Consider the following 13,755-nt stretch of genomic DNA (forward strand, 5'->3'; position numbering starts at 1 on the left):
ATGGCAGCACAAGGTGCATCACTGATGTTACAGGATAGTCTCTCGCCCACCACAGTGAGATATTCACCAAATCTATAATTACAAGGTAAAACGTATATCACAAATTGTACCTTACATGTGAAATTGACTTGCACAGACAATGAAGGATACATGTATATTGTTTAAATGCGGCTGGCAATACAACCTATTATATGAAGGGAAACCTTTTTGTTCTAAACAAATTATCCATCTCCGACTTAAAACAAGCACAACTTTAACAACATTTTCCCACCCTTCTGTACTAAACATACATAGCATACATTCATTTGAGGAATAACCATCACAAGATACAAATGGAAATACAGCCATTGTTTTATTTAACTATTGTATTATCATTGTCTCAGGTAACTCAAATTATGTTGCTTCAGATTAAATAGAAACAGGAGAAATATCGGTGGGGGTTTCCAACGATATGAAGTTAACCCGAGACCTAATTATAACTCAGGTATTTCACCTGCAACAATAAAAAAAAAGTATGTACCTTCTGCTGTGATCATCTGAAAGTAAAGAAACGTTGTACGTGTCAAATTCTTTAACGAATGAAACTTCGCGCAAAACATATATTTTCACCAAAAAAGACAACTCTGACAAAACAAGACTTTCTAGTTACTTGACAAAATGTGGGCATAAGGTTGACTGAATTGTAATTTGTTTCCTTACCTTTTACGTCCTTGCAGACAAGAATAGCAACTGCTGCCACCACAACCGCCACAGCTGTGAGCATAACAGAGTAGACAGCTACAAGAGGGGCGATGTCGTCTACGTTCACCGCTTCTGGTGTAAGACAAAAGTTACACACATGTATAGTCAATATGATACTTCACAGGAAACTGTCTACCGTGCAGTGACATATCTCAAACATAAGGGATTAATGCCGTATGAAATGACAATGCGTATGACCAATACAACTATCCATTTCTCGAAGATGGCGTATTACATAACCCAGGTTGTGATTCACGATTGCTCCCTTATATGTTTAAAGGTGTCATCAAGAGATCATATTATGGCTTTTAAAATAACACGATATGACTTCGGGATGTCTGCTGATATATGAAGACTATTTAACCTATTTTATGATAGTTATTGTATAATTGTTATTGTTTGATCTAAATATCCAAATGAACAATCAAGGGATTTGTGTGCATTTTAGGTAATCAGGTAATCATTTTGCATAAAAGTATAATAAAACATTTGTTTTAATATATTTACCTAAAATAGGGAACATTTACATCTATAAAACCCTTTCACAAATAGATAAGAACGTTCGCATATATGAGCTGTTCATGTGGCAGTTTGGTATCGATTCCGTCGATACACAAACCGAATTGGTTGTTTGTTGACGTGAAGTCACACGTGACATTAGTGTTGCGCTGCTGTAGAAAACGTCTCAATAGAAATAATATTGTGTTTCAGTGAACATTTAAGTGTCTTCCAGCTTCGATTTGCGCAATTCTTGTTCGCGGCTTACCCACGGCACGTTAATTTTATGAGCACCGGACAGCTAAACACTCATTGTGAACTGTTTACATTAAAAAAAACATGTGTGTGGGTATCGTGCTCCCAATAAATATCCCAATTGTGCGCTGTGCATGAAAATTCATGGGTAATTGTGAATCACGACATTAAAGTGGATGATATGTCTTCATGGATATGTATTAAAAGATGCATTATTTAAATTCAGAATAAATCATTTTTTAGTCAACTTTATATGAAGCAAAGTTATTTTTCCCCTTTAGTGTTTCTCTCATTATCTAATGTCCAGTGGCATTCCATGAATGCTGTTGAGCATATGGTAAATATTTTCCACTCGTTTTCTACAGTATGCCATCCTTGATGATTTGACTCCTGGGACCACTTGCACAAAATGATCTTAGTGCTACGACTATTGTAAGCCTATGTTAAAGTATGGTAGTACGATCATCTTAGCGCTAAGATCCCTTTGTGCAAGTGGGCCCTGGTCTTAGCCTTTCGGCTTTAGACGGGAGATAGATTGACTTACAATAAGTCGTTAGATCAGGTCATTACAAAATCAAACCAGTAGACAACCTAAAGACACCAACCTTCTATCTCCTGGTAGCTCCCATCTTTGTCATCATCCTTGGCATATGAGACCACCCTGGTGACAATGAATTTTAAAAAATAAGAGACAAGTTAGCCTACAGATAAGCTGTGATACATTTTCAAGTTACATTGTGTTAAACAGCTTGTATGTAGTTTCGCCGTTATGGCCAGGCAAGGCCATATCAGAGTAACTTTTAATTCATTTCACTTGAAGATCGATGGCAGATACTCACCGATTTTGAATGGATCCTCCCTCTGAAAGTTACAACGTTGGGCAGGTAATTATGTATACAAAATACAAGATGAATAACAGATGACTCCTTGTCATTGCATACCTTGAACCTGATGGTAAATAGGTTGACGTATGCTGTGACATGTGACTCGTTTCCTCTTAAGGGATTAAGAAGTTTAAATACAGCTGCACTGGGGTAAAAGAGTCAGTGTGGCTGATGATTTTAAAAGGTCAATCAGTGCTTAACGTTTCTCAGAAGTCACAACTTGACGACAGAAACAAATTTATATTAGTGATAAGTTATGACTTAACAGTATGTCCATTAAAGGTTATCCAAATGAAAGAATAGGAACTGTTTTCAAGAAAGGGTTGATTACATTATTCATGTAATGATTCGCGATTACCCTGTAAAATTTAAGAAGCATAATGCGATATAATTGCAATGGCGTTGAATGACTAATTATTATTTACGACACCAACCTTCTATTTCCTGGTAGCTTCCGTCTGTTTCCTCGTCCCGGGTATATGTGACTACGCTGAGGGAAAGGAATTCAAAATGATTAAAGCAGAAAGAACTAATCAAGGCAAACTAGTCATCAGATAATCTGTGATACACTATCAGTTTAGCTGTATGTATACGGTTTTATTCATCTGACTATGCAAGGTCAGTGACATGATGGACAGCATGTACTCACCGGTTATGAATGTATCCCCTCTCTGAAAGTTAGAAATGTCTTTAGATAACAATGGATACATATTTCAAGATAAACTAATTAATCATTTCATTGCATACCTGAGAAATGATAATATATATTTATTTTATTCCATTCTTAACATCGTGTCTGACCTACTGTATTTACGAGAGTGAAAGGTTATGCATATAATCTCAGTAGTAATACTCTTCCTTAAACAAAGGTGTGACTCACTTTCCTCACACAGACTTGGTTTTGATCCTTGTGATTATTAATTATGGCCATCAGGGACAGGGAAGCATAGCCGTCTTTTCGTTTATTCAAAGTCAACGACACGGAAGAAACCTAAATAACTGATTAGACCCATTAATATTAATAACAACGATGATCATTACAACCCCCCTCCCTATCCACACACATACGACCCTCACCAAGACCGTCATTTTCATGGCATGACACTGCGGTTAACAACAACAACAACCTTAAACAGCTATTCATCCCATTAAATAGATAAGACCACAATGCCGTCCTTGTTTCGCGTATATCGTATTGATCATTTTTTTTCATTTAATTGATTTTACTTAATATATTGAGACTCGAACTATTCCCGCGTGATGACACACACACTTAGCTGTACACACCACATACTGTGATTACATTAAACTCCAGGAAGAATTTTAAATCCAGAATATATTGTACAGTTTACAATTTTAGGTCAGGAAAAATAATTGTTTCGTTGACATGAATCGATCAGCTGAATACAGGACTCATTGGTAGTTAACGAAACTGAAGGGCGGTTTCTGATATCTTGATGAATGGTCACTAATGTGAGCAGCGGCCAACAATGCTTGGTGGGTGTGCAAACAACCAGTTCATACATGTATTCATTAAGAAGATAAACCTAGAGCGTTTGATATAGAGCTTTCGAACGTAGATTTGAAACTTGAAACATATATTCGAAACCGAACGCGATAACGCTTTACACTCTTTAAATATTTGTTTTTCCTGTGTTTCTCCTGAAATATACTGTCATAATGTAGAAACCGCAACACGTTATTTAGCAACGTCAATGAAGTGAGATTCATATTTGAAATTGCCAAACGGGCTGGTTTTCCGAAAAAGTGCTCCAGAATTTTCTGTTCGCGGTAATCAGGTCTTCATGGACTTAAGTGGATCCAATACTGCTGGAATGCAGGATTCTGTGACTCTCACGTTGTGCTCATTCACACTCACTTCACACAGTATTACCTTCACGTGTCTGTTTTCTACGAACAAGAAATATGACGACCACAGCGGTGACGACGATCAGGACAGAACAGACAGCAGCCACAGGGACGGTCGAAGCGACGCCAACTCCAGTAGCCTCTTGTGCTGGAACATTCAAAATGCAATACTTGCAGTTTATGATGTTTCTAATGTTATTTTCCCTTGGAGAGATAACTTCTAGGATTGTGTGTGTGTGTGTGTGTGTGTGTGTGTGTGTGTGTGTGTGTGTGTGTGTGTGTGTCTGTCTGTCTGTCTGTGTGTGTGTGTCTGTGTGTGTGTGCGTGTGTGTGTGTGTCTGTCTGTCTGTCTGTCTGTCACACTCTCTCTCTGTGTGTGTGTGTGTGTGTGTGTGTGTGTGTGTGTGTGTGTGTGTGTGTGTGTGTGTGTGTGTGTGTGTGTGTGTGTGTGTGTTCGGCGCTTGATCTATACTGTTAAATGAATGGGAGTGGGTGGTACAGTCAGAACGGCTGATCATCGGAATATATCATACCAGAGCTATTCTGTATCTGCACATGTTTTGCTGGGTGTGGTGTCCTTTCTTGTTCTGCTTATCGGTAGCCTTATGCTGAATAAGCTATGTTTCAACGAAATAAGGTTGAATATTTATGTGTCACATGGTAATTTAAATAATGCATTATGACATACTCGTTTCAATAATTACTCTGAAATTTCGCAACAACAGCGTTTACGGCAGCTGAAATGACTGAACATGTTATCAATCATGTTTTGTTTATCCAAATAAATGCTTGCATGCCACTGATTCTGTTACTAAAGTCTGTCCCTAATGTTGTAGGAGTCTTACAGAAAACTTCCAGGGTCAGGTTCCGTGATGTATTCCCATGTGTGTTGTTGGTGTGACACGTGTACTGTCCAGACACAGATATGTCAACAGCTGGTATATACAACACAGCCTCCCTCTGTCCCGTGATCACCCTCTGTCTGGATGTGTCCAACCAGGTCACAGTGCAGGCGGGGTTACAGTCAGCAGAACATCTCACCGTGATAGGTTTCCCTTCTTCTGCTTTAAGTCTATCACTAGCGCCGTTAAACTGTATCTGGTCAGGTCCATCTGGAATGTATAATATATTATGGTCATTCAGACTCAATGTGTCACTTGTTTTGTAACATACATGTACGTGTGGATATTGTGGTATAAACGTGCAACTTGCTTTGTGACACATGTGTGAATACTGGGATATTCACATGCAGCTTATTTTTTAACATATGTGTGTATACTGTTATATACATGTGCAGCTTGTTTTGTAACATACGTGTGGATATTGTGGTTTAAACGTGCAACTTGTTTTGTGATACATATGTGAATACTGGGATATTCACATGCAGCTTATTTTGTAACATATGTGTGTACACTGTTATATACACGTGCAGCTTGTTTTGTTTGATATGTGGGGATACTGTGAAATACACGTGCAGTGTGTTTTATGATATAGGTGTGAATACTGTGATATACATGTGCAGCTTGTTTTGTAACATACGTGTGGATATTGTGGTTTAAACGTGCAACTTGTTTTGTGATACATATGTGTGAATACTGTGAAATACACGTGGAGCTTGTTTTTGTGACATATATGTGGATACTGTGATATACACGTGCAGCTTGTTTTGTAACATATGTGTGAATACTGTGATATACACGTGCAGCTTGTTTTTGTTACATATATGTGGATACTGTGATATACACGTGCAGCTTGTTTTGTTACATTTATGTGGATACGGTGATATACACGTGCAGCTTGTTTTGTTACATATATGTGGATACTGTGATACACATGTGCAGCTTGTTTTTGTTACATATATGTGGATACTGTGATACACATGTGCAGCTTGTTTTTGTTACATATGTGTGAATACTGTGATATACACGTGCAGCTTGTTTTGTAACATATGTGTGAATACTGTGATATACACGTGCAGCTTGTTTTTGTTACATATATGTGGATACTGTGATATACACGTGCAGCTTGTTTTGTTACATATATGTGGATACTGTGATACACATGTGTAGCTTGTTTTTGTTACATATATGTGGATACTGTGATATACACGTGCAGCTTGTTTTGTTACATATATGTGGATACTGTGATATACACGTGCAGCTTGTTTTGTAACATATATGTGGATACTGTGATACACACGTGCAGCTTGTTTTCGTTACATATATGTGGATACTGTGATACACACGTGCAGCTTGTTTTCGTTACATATATGTGGATACTGTGATATACACGTGCAGCTTGTTTTTGTTACATATATGTGGATACTATGATATACACGTACAGCTTGTTTTTGTTACATATATGTTGATACTGTGATACACACGTGCAGCTTGTTTTTGTGACATATGTGTGAATACTGTGATATACACGTACAGCTTGTTTTTGTGACATATGTGTGAATACTGAGATATTCAAGTGCAGTTAGTTGTGTAACATATATGTTGATACTGTGATATACACGTGCAGTTAGTTTTGTAACATGTGTGTGAATACTGTGATATATATATATATGTAAAGTTTGATTGTGTAACATACATGTGTGAATACAGTGACATGTACATGTGCAGTTATATTTTGTAACATACATGTGTGAATACTGTGTTAAACATCTGTAGTTTGTTTTTGGAAGATATGTGGTATACACGTGTAATTTCTTTCTGTAACATCAGTATGAATACTGTGATTTACATATGAGATTTTTTCTGTAACATATGTGTGAATACTGTGAATACTGGGAATAGATAGCACAGAATGAACATAAAAGAAACTTTTGTAAGTGTCAGTCTTCTTTGATATTTTAAACCCTTGCGAACATATCCAGGTAAGCTACAGTGTCGTAACACTATTTTTATAGTGATCATGTATTTTGGATTTTGCCTTTGAAACTGCATTAATAAATTGTCAATGCAAGAGAATAACCAGCCTAGATGTTCTGCCAAAATAGATTCCACTTGGCGCATATGGCAATGGCTGTGGACATTATGTGAATGGACCGCTGAAAATCAGCAAGGTCACCAAGTGTTCGCGAAATTGGTAAGCATGACCTGTCCTACCGGTAGCATCCGCCTGTGAAACTGAGACTTTGCATAACTGATTTTGGCGTTAGTGTCTCTAATTCCGATCCGACCCGCCAACATACTTTGATGATAATAATTCAGGGCGTCTTGGTTCTTTATACACAGCACGATGAGCTTCAACAAAACTGTCGCTCAGAATCACAGATGCAAAGATAAGATGTACTTCGTTCTTATGCTTTAAACAAGTAAGTTCTTACTCACAGTGAACATCCAGTACGTGTCCGTGACTCCAGTCAGACTCCAGCTCCTCCTCCACAGCCTGGCAGGTGTAGATGTATCCCTGGTTCTCTCTGCTGATGTGTGTTATTGTCAGGACATCTCCGCCTGTGTGAGACCCATCACCAGATCCTGGCATGGTCCTGTTCCTCTTCCAGGTGTAGGTCATGTTCAGTGGCGGGTGGTCCGGGGGCAGACTCCGAGAGGAGGAGGAGCATGTCAGGGTGACATTCCCATCTGATACAGCCGAGGCAAGTCCTGTGATGTTAGGTGTGGTCGGCTTCCCTGTAATATAATAGTTTCAGTAAAACTATTGGGCGGCTAATGATACCAGCAATATACTCTTTGCAGCTATATTTTTGTATGTTATTTATTAATTACGGTATTGCAGTTTTATACGCATTTATCTTCTTATGTTTACATATTAAACAACAGGGCTGGGACTGTCAAACGACTGCCCAAAAAAACTTTAATGATTTGATATTTTAATAATATAGCATTCGAAACTCATTATTATCGATAATGTCTTCACATGAAACTGTCAGTGCTTCATAGTTATAGCAGAAAGTAATGTCAGACTCCTATCCTTTTGTTCCTTATCGTTTAGTTGAATTAATATTAAAGTTTCCTACACGACTCTAAGGCTCTACTACTGATGTCACTGATAATATAGGCGTTGCAAGGATACTTGCTTAGGATTGTTATTAATTACGCCACTGCAGCTTTATACCTACAATGTATACATTTCTTGACATGTTATTCTGTTAACCCCGTGTAATACATACGTGATACAACGAGGATCTGTCTACATCCGGGTATTATCTGTTTCTCTCCAAAGTGACAGTTGTAAGAACCAGCGTCATGTACAGTAACATTGTAGATGGTAAACCTCAGCTGTCCGGTCTGTGACAGTGGGACTTCCCCTGTGTATCTGATCCTTGTCGTGTAGCCGGTGTGACTGCTGTTGAGTACCCCTACACGGTGTGACAGAGGCACGATCAATAACAACGTTTCATTTACCGAAACCTTCCGAGATACGTAATATGGGGTCCTGGCATTCGTTACGTTCATGGTTATGTTAACATCGTAGCCAGCACGTGTAACAGTATGTGGGTATTCAGTTGTCACGGAGGAGAGACCTGTGCACAAAACAAATAATTAGAGTCAGAACTTATTAACAGTTGATACAAACATCAAAGTTGCGAATGTACCTTAAGCACAAGCAAAAAGCAACTAAAGCACCGTATAAAGATGTGTTTACTAAGGCCGATACATACCACACATATATAGTGCTACGGTCACAAGGTAAAACATAAGCATAGCCACCACAGTGTTGCGTTGAAACTGACAGTTACAGTATCTGATATGAGGTGTTTGTAATGAATCAATCGATAATATTTCCTTATAAAAATGGGTCATTTCCTTATGAACCGTACGCTGTGGAAAGATATTGCGATTTGAACACAACTTACTTTTTGTGAAGATGTCCTCCTTGACGGAGGTGGGTAGGGAAATGATACCTATTTGCGTTTACATGCTGAATGCGGCCTAAACCAACAAATAGTGTTATTAATACACAGATATGGCAGAGTGCCATAGTCATGACCATGTATAGCACCGAAACTTGTCTTGAAATGTGGACCCTGCTTGACCAAATCCAAAATATAATTAGGTGATACTCTTTGCAGCTCGCCCTTTGCAATTGACGTCGTATGAGTTCGCACAGTGCAGGCGGGGTTACAGTCAGCAGAACATCTCACCGTGATAGGTTTCCCTTCTTCTGCTTTAAGTCTATCACTAGCGCCGTTAAACTGTATCTGGTCAGGTCCATCTGGAATGTATAATATATTATGGTCATTCAGACTCAATGTGTCACTTGTTTTGTAACATACATGTACGTGTGGATATTGTGGTATAAACGTGCAACTTGTTTTGTGACACATGTGTGAATACTGGGATATTCACATGCAGCTTATTTTTTAACATATGTGTGTATACTGTTTTATACATGTGCAGCTTGTTTTGTAACATACGTGTGGATATTGTGGTTTAAACGTGCAACTTGTTTTGTGATACATATGTGAATACTGGGATATTCACATGCAGCTTATTTTGTAACATATGTGTGTATACTGTAATATACACGTGCAGCTTGTTTTGTTTTATATGTGGGGATACTGTGAAATACATGTGCAGTGTGTTTTATGATATAGGTGTGAATACTGTGATATACACGTGCAGCTTGTTTTGTAACATATGTTTAAATATTGTGATATACACGTGCAGCTTGTTTTGTAACATATGTGTGAATACTGTGAAATACACGTGGAGCTTGTTTTTGTGACATATATGTGGATACTGTGATATACATGTGCAGCTTGTTTTGTGACATATGTGTGAATACTGTCATATACACGTGCAGCTTGTTTTTGTTACATATATGTGGATACTGTGATACACACGCGCAGCTTGTTTTGCAACATATGTGTGAATACTGTGATATACACGTGCAGCTTGTTTTTGTTACATATGTGTGTATACTGTGATACACATGTGGAGATTGTTTTTGTTACATATATGTGGATACTGTGATATAAACGTGCAGCTTGTTTTGTAACATATGTGTGAATACTGTGATATACACGTGCAGCTTGTTTTTGTTACATATATGTGGATACTGTGATATACACGTGCAGCTTGTTTTGTGACATATGTGTGAATACTGTCATATACACGTGCAACTTGTTTTTGTTACATATGTGTGTATACTGTGATACACATGTGGAGATTGTTTTTGTTACATATATGTGGATACTGTGATATAAACGTGCAGCTTGTTTTGTAACATATGTGTGAATACTGTGATATACCCGTGCAGCTTGTTTTTGTTACATATATGTGGATACTATGATATACACGTGCAGCTTGTTTTTGTTACATATATGTGGATACTGTGATACACATGTGCAGCTTGTTTTTGTTACATATATGAGGATACTGTGATATACACGTGCAGCTTGTTTTGTCACATATATGTGGATACTGTGATATACACGTGCAGCTTGTTTTGTAACATATGTGTGAATACTGTGATATACACGTGCAGCTTGTTTTTGTTACATATATGTGGATACTGTGATATACACGTGCAGCTTGTTTTGTTACATATATGTGGATACGGTGATACACAGGTGCAGCTTGTTTTGTTACATATATGTGGATACTGTGATATACACGTGCAGCTTGTTTTGTTACATATATGTGGATACTGTGATATACACGTGCAGCTTGTTTTGTCACATATATATGGATACTGTGATACACACGTGGAGCTTGTTTTTGTTACATATATGTGGATACTGTGATATACACGTGCAACTTGTTTTTGTTACATATATGTGGATACTGTGATATGCACGTGCAGCTTGTTTTTGTTAGATATATGTGGATACTATGATATACACGTGCAGCTTGTTTTTGTTACATATGTGTGAATACTGTGATACACACGTGCAGCTTGTTTTAGTGACATATGTGTGAATACTGTGATATACACGTACAGCTTGTTTTTGTGACATATGTGTGAAAACTGAGATGTTCAAGTGCAGTTAGTTGTGTAACATTTATGTTGATACTGTGATATACACGTGCAGCTTGTTTTGTAACATGTGTGTGAATACTGTGATATATATATATATGTAAAGTTTGATTGTGTAACATACATGTGTGAATACAGTGACATGTACATGTGCAGTTATATTTTGTAACATACATGTGTGAAAACTGAGATATTCAAGTGCAGTTAGTTGTGTAACATTTATGTTGATACTGTGATATACACGTGCAGTTAGTTTTGTAATATGTGTGTGAATACTGTGATATATATATATATGTAAAGTTTGATTGTGTAACATACATGTGTGAATACAGTGACATGTACATGTGCAGTTATATTTTGTAACATACATGTGTGAATACTGTGAAAAACATCTGTAGTTTGTTTTTGGAAGATATGTTGTATACACGTGTAATTTCTTTCTGTAACATCAGTATGAATACTGTGATTTACATATGAGATTTTTTCTGTAACATATGTGTGAATACTGTGAATACTGGGAATAGATAGCACAGAATGAACATAAAAGAAACTTTTGTAAGTGTCAGTCTTCTTTGATATTTTAAACCCTTGCGAACATATCCAGGTAAGCTACAGTGTCGTAACACTATTTTTATAGTGATCATGTATTTTGGATTTTGCCTTTGAAACTGCATTAATAAATTGTCAATGCAAGAGAATAACCAGCCTAGATGTTCTGCCAAAATAGATTCCACTTGGCGCATATGGCAATGGCTGTGGACATTATGTGAATGGACCGCTGAATATCAGCAAGGTCACCAAGTGTTCGCGAAATTGGTAAGCATGACCTGTCCTACCGGTAGCATCCGCCTGTGAAACTGAGACTTTGCATAACTGATTTTGGCGTTAGTGTCTCTAATTCCGATCCGACCCGCCAACATACTTTGATGATAATAATTCAGGGCGTCTTGGTTCTTTATACACAGCACGATGAGCTTCAACAAAACTGTCGCTCAGAATCACAGATGCAAAGATAAGATGTACTTCGTTCTTATGCTTTAAACAAGTAAGTTCTTACTCACAGTGAACATCCAGTACGTGTCCGTGACTCCAGTCAGACTCCAGCCCCTCCTCCACAGCCTGGCAGATGTAGATGTATCCCTGGTTCTCTCTGCTGATGTGTGTTATTGTCAGGACATCTCCGCCTGTGTGAGACCCATCACCAGATCCTGGCATGGTCCTGTTCCTCTTCCAGGTGTAGGTCATGTTCAGTGGCGGGTGGTCCGGGGGCAGACTCCGAGAGGAGGAGGAGCATGTCAGGGTGACATTCTCACCTGATACAGTTGAGGCAAGTCCTGTGATGTTAGGTGTGGTCGGCTTCCCTGTAATATAATAGTTTCAGTAAAACTATTGGGCGGCTAATGATACCAGCAATATACTCTTTGCAGCTATATTTTTGTATGTTATTTATTAATTACGGTATTGCAGTTTTATACGCATTTATCTTCTTATGTTTACATATTAAACAACAGGGCTGGGACTGTCAAACGACTGCCAAAAAAAACTTTAATGATTTGATATTTTATTAATATAGCATTCGAAACTCATTATTATCGATAATGTCTTCACATGAAATTGTCAGTGCTTCATAGTTATAGCAGAAAGTAATGTCAGACTCCTATCCTTTTGTTCCTTATCGTTTAGTTGAATTAATATTAAAGTTTCCTACACGACTCTAAGGCTCTACTACTGATGTCACTGACAATATAGGCGTTGCAAGGATACTTGCTTAGGATTGTTATTGATTACGCCACTGCAGCTTTATACCTACAATGTATACATTTCTTGACATGTTATTCTGTTAACCACGTGTAATACATACGTGATACAACGAGGATCTGTCTACATCCGGGTATTATCTGTTTCTCTCCAAAGTGACAGTTGTAAGAACCAGCGTCCTGTACAGTAACATTGTAGATGGTAAACCTCAGCTGTCCGGTCTGTGACAGTTGGACTTCCCCTGTGTATCTGATCCTGGTCGTGTAGACGGTGTGACTGCTGTTGAGTACCCCTTCACGGTGTGACAGAGGCACGATCAATGGCAACGTTTCATTTACCGAAACCTTCCGAGATACGTAATATGGGGTCCTGGCATTCGTTATGTTCATGGTTATGTTAACATCGTAGCCAGCACGTGTAACAGTATGTGGGTATTCAGTTGTCACAGAGGAGAGACCTGTGCACAAAACAAATAATTAGAGTCAGAACTTATTAACAGTTGATACAAACATCAAAGTTGCGAATGTACCTTAAGCACAAGCAAAAAGCAACTAAAGCACCGTATAAAGATGTGTTTACTAAGGCCGATACATACCACACATATATAGTGCTACGGTCACAAGGTAAAACATAAGCATAGCCACCACAGTGTTGCGTTGAAACTGACAGTTACAGTATCTGATATGAGGTGTTTGTAATGAATCAATCGATAATATTTCCTTATAAAAATGGGTCATTTCCTTATGAACCGTACGCTGTGGAAAGATATTGCGATTTGAACACAACTTACTTTTTGTGA

General features: G+C 38.0%; 1 long non-coding RNA gene and 1 pseudogene across 1 annotated transcript; both read right to left on the bottom strand.

Annotated features, from left to right (window-relative positions):
• Positions 1–2,327: 2,327 nt before the first annotated feature.
• LOC124117867 lies at positions 2,328–4,395 on the bottom strand. The gene is made up of 4 exons (XR_007221783.1): positions 4,273–4,395; positions 3,028–3,049; positions 2,813–2,868; positions 2,328–2,355 (listed from the first exon to the last, which is right to left on the bottom strand). It is a non-coding gene; the product is annotated as an uncharacterized LOC124117867 (long non-coding RNA).
• A 614-nt stretch (positions 4,396–5,009) lies between these two features.
• On the bottom strand, positions 5,010–13,345 carry LOC124124612 (annotated as a pseudogene).
• Between the last annotated feature and the right edge of the window lie 410 nt (positions 13,346–13,755).

This window comes from Haliotis rufescens, unplaced genomic scaffold (assembly GCF_023055435.1).
Source record: "Haliotis rufescens isolate VD_foot unplaced genomic scaffold, xgHalRufe1.0.p SCAF_18, whole genome shotgun sequence".
NCBI lineage: Eukaryota > Metazoa > Mollusca > Gastropoda > Lepetellida > Haliotidae > Haliotis > Haliotis rufescens.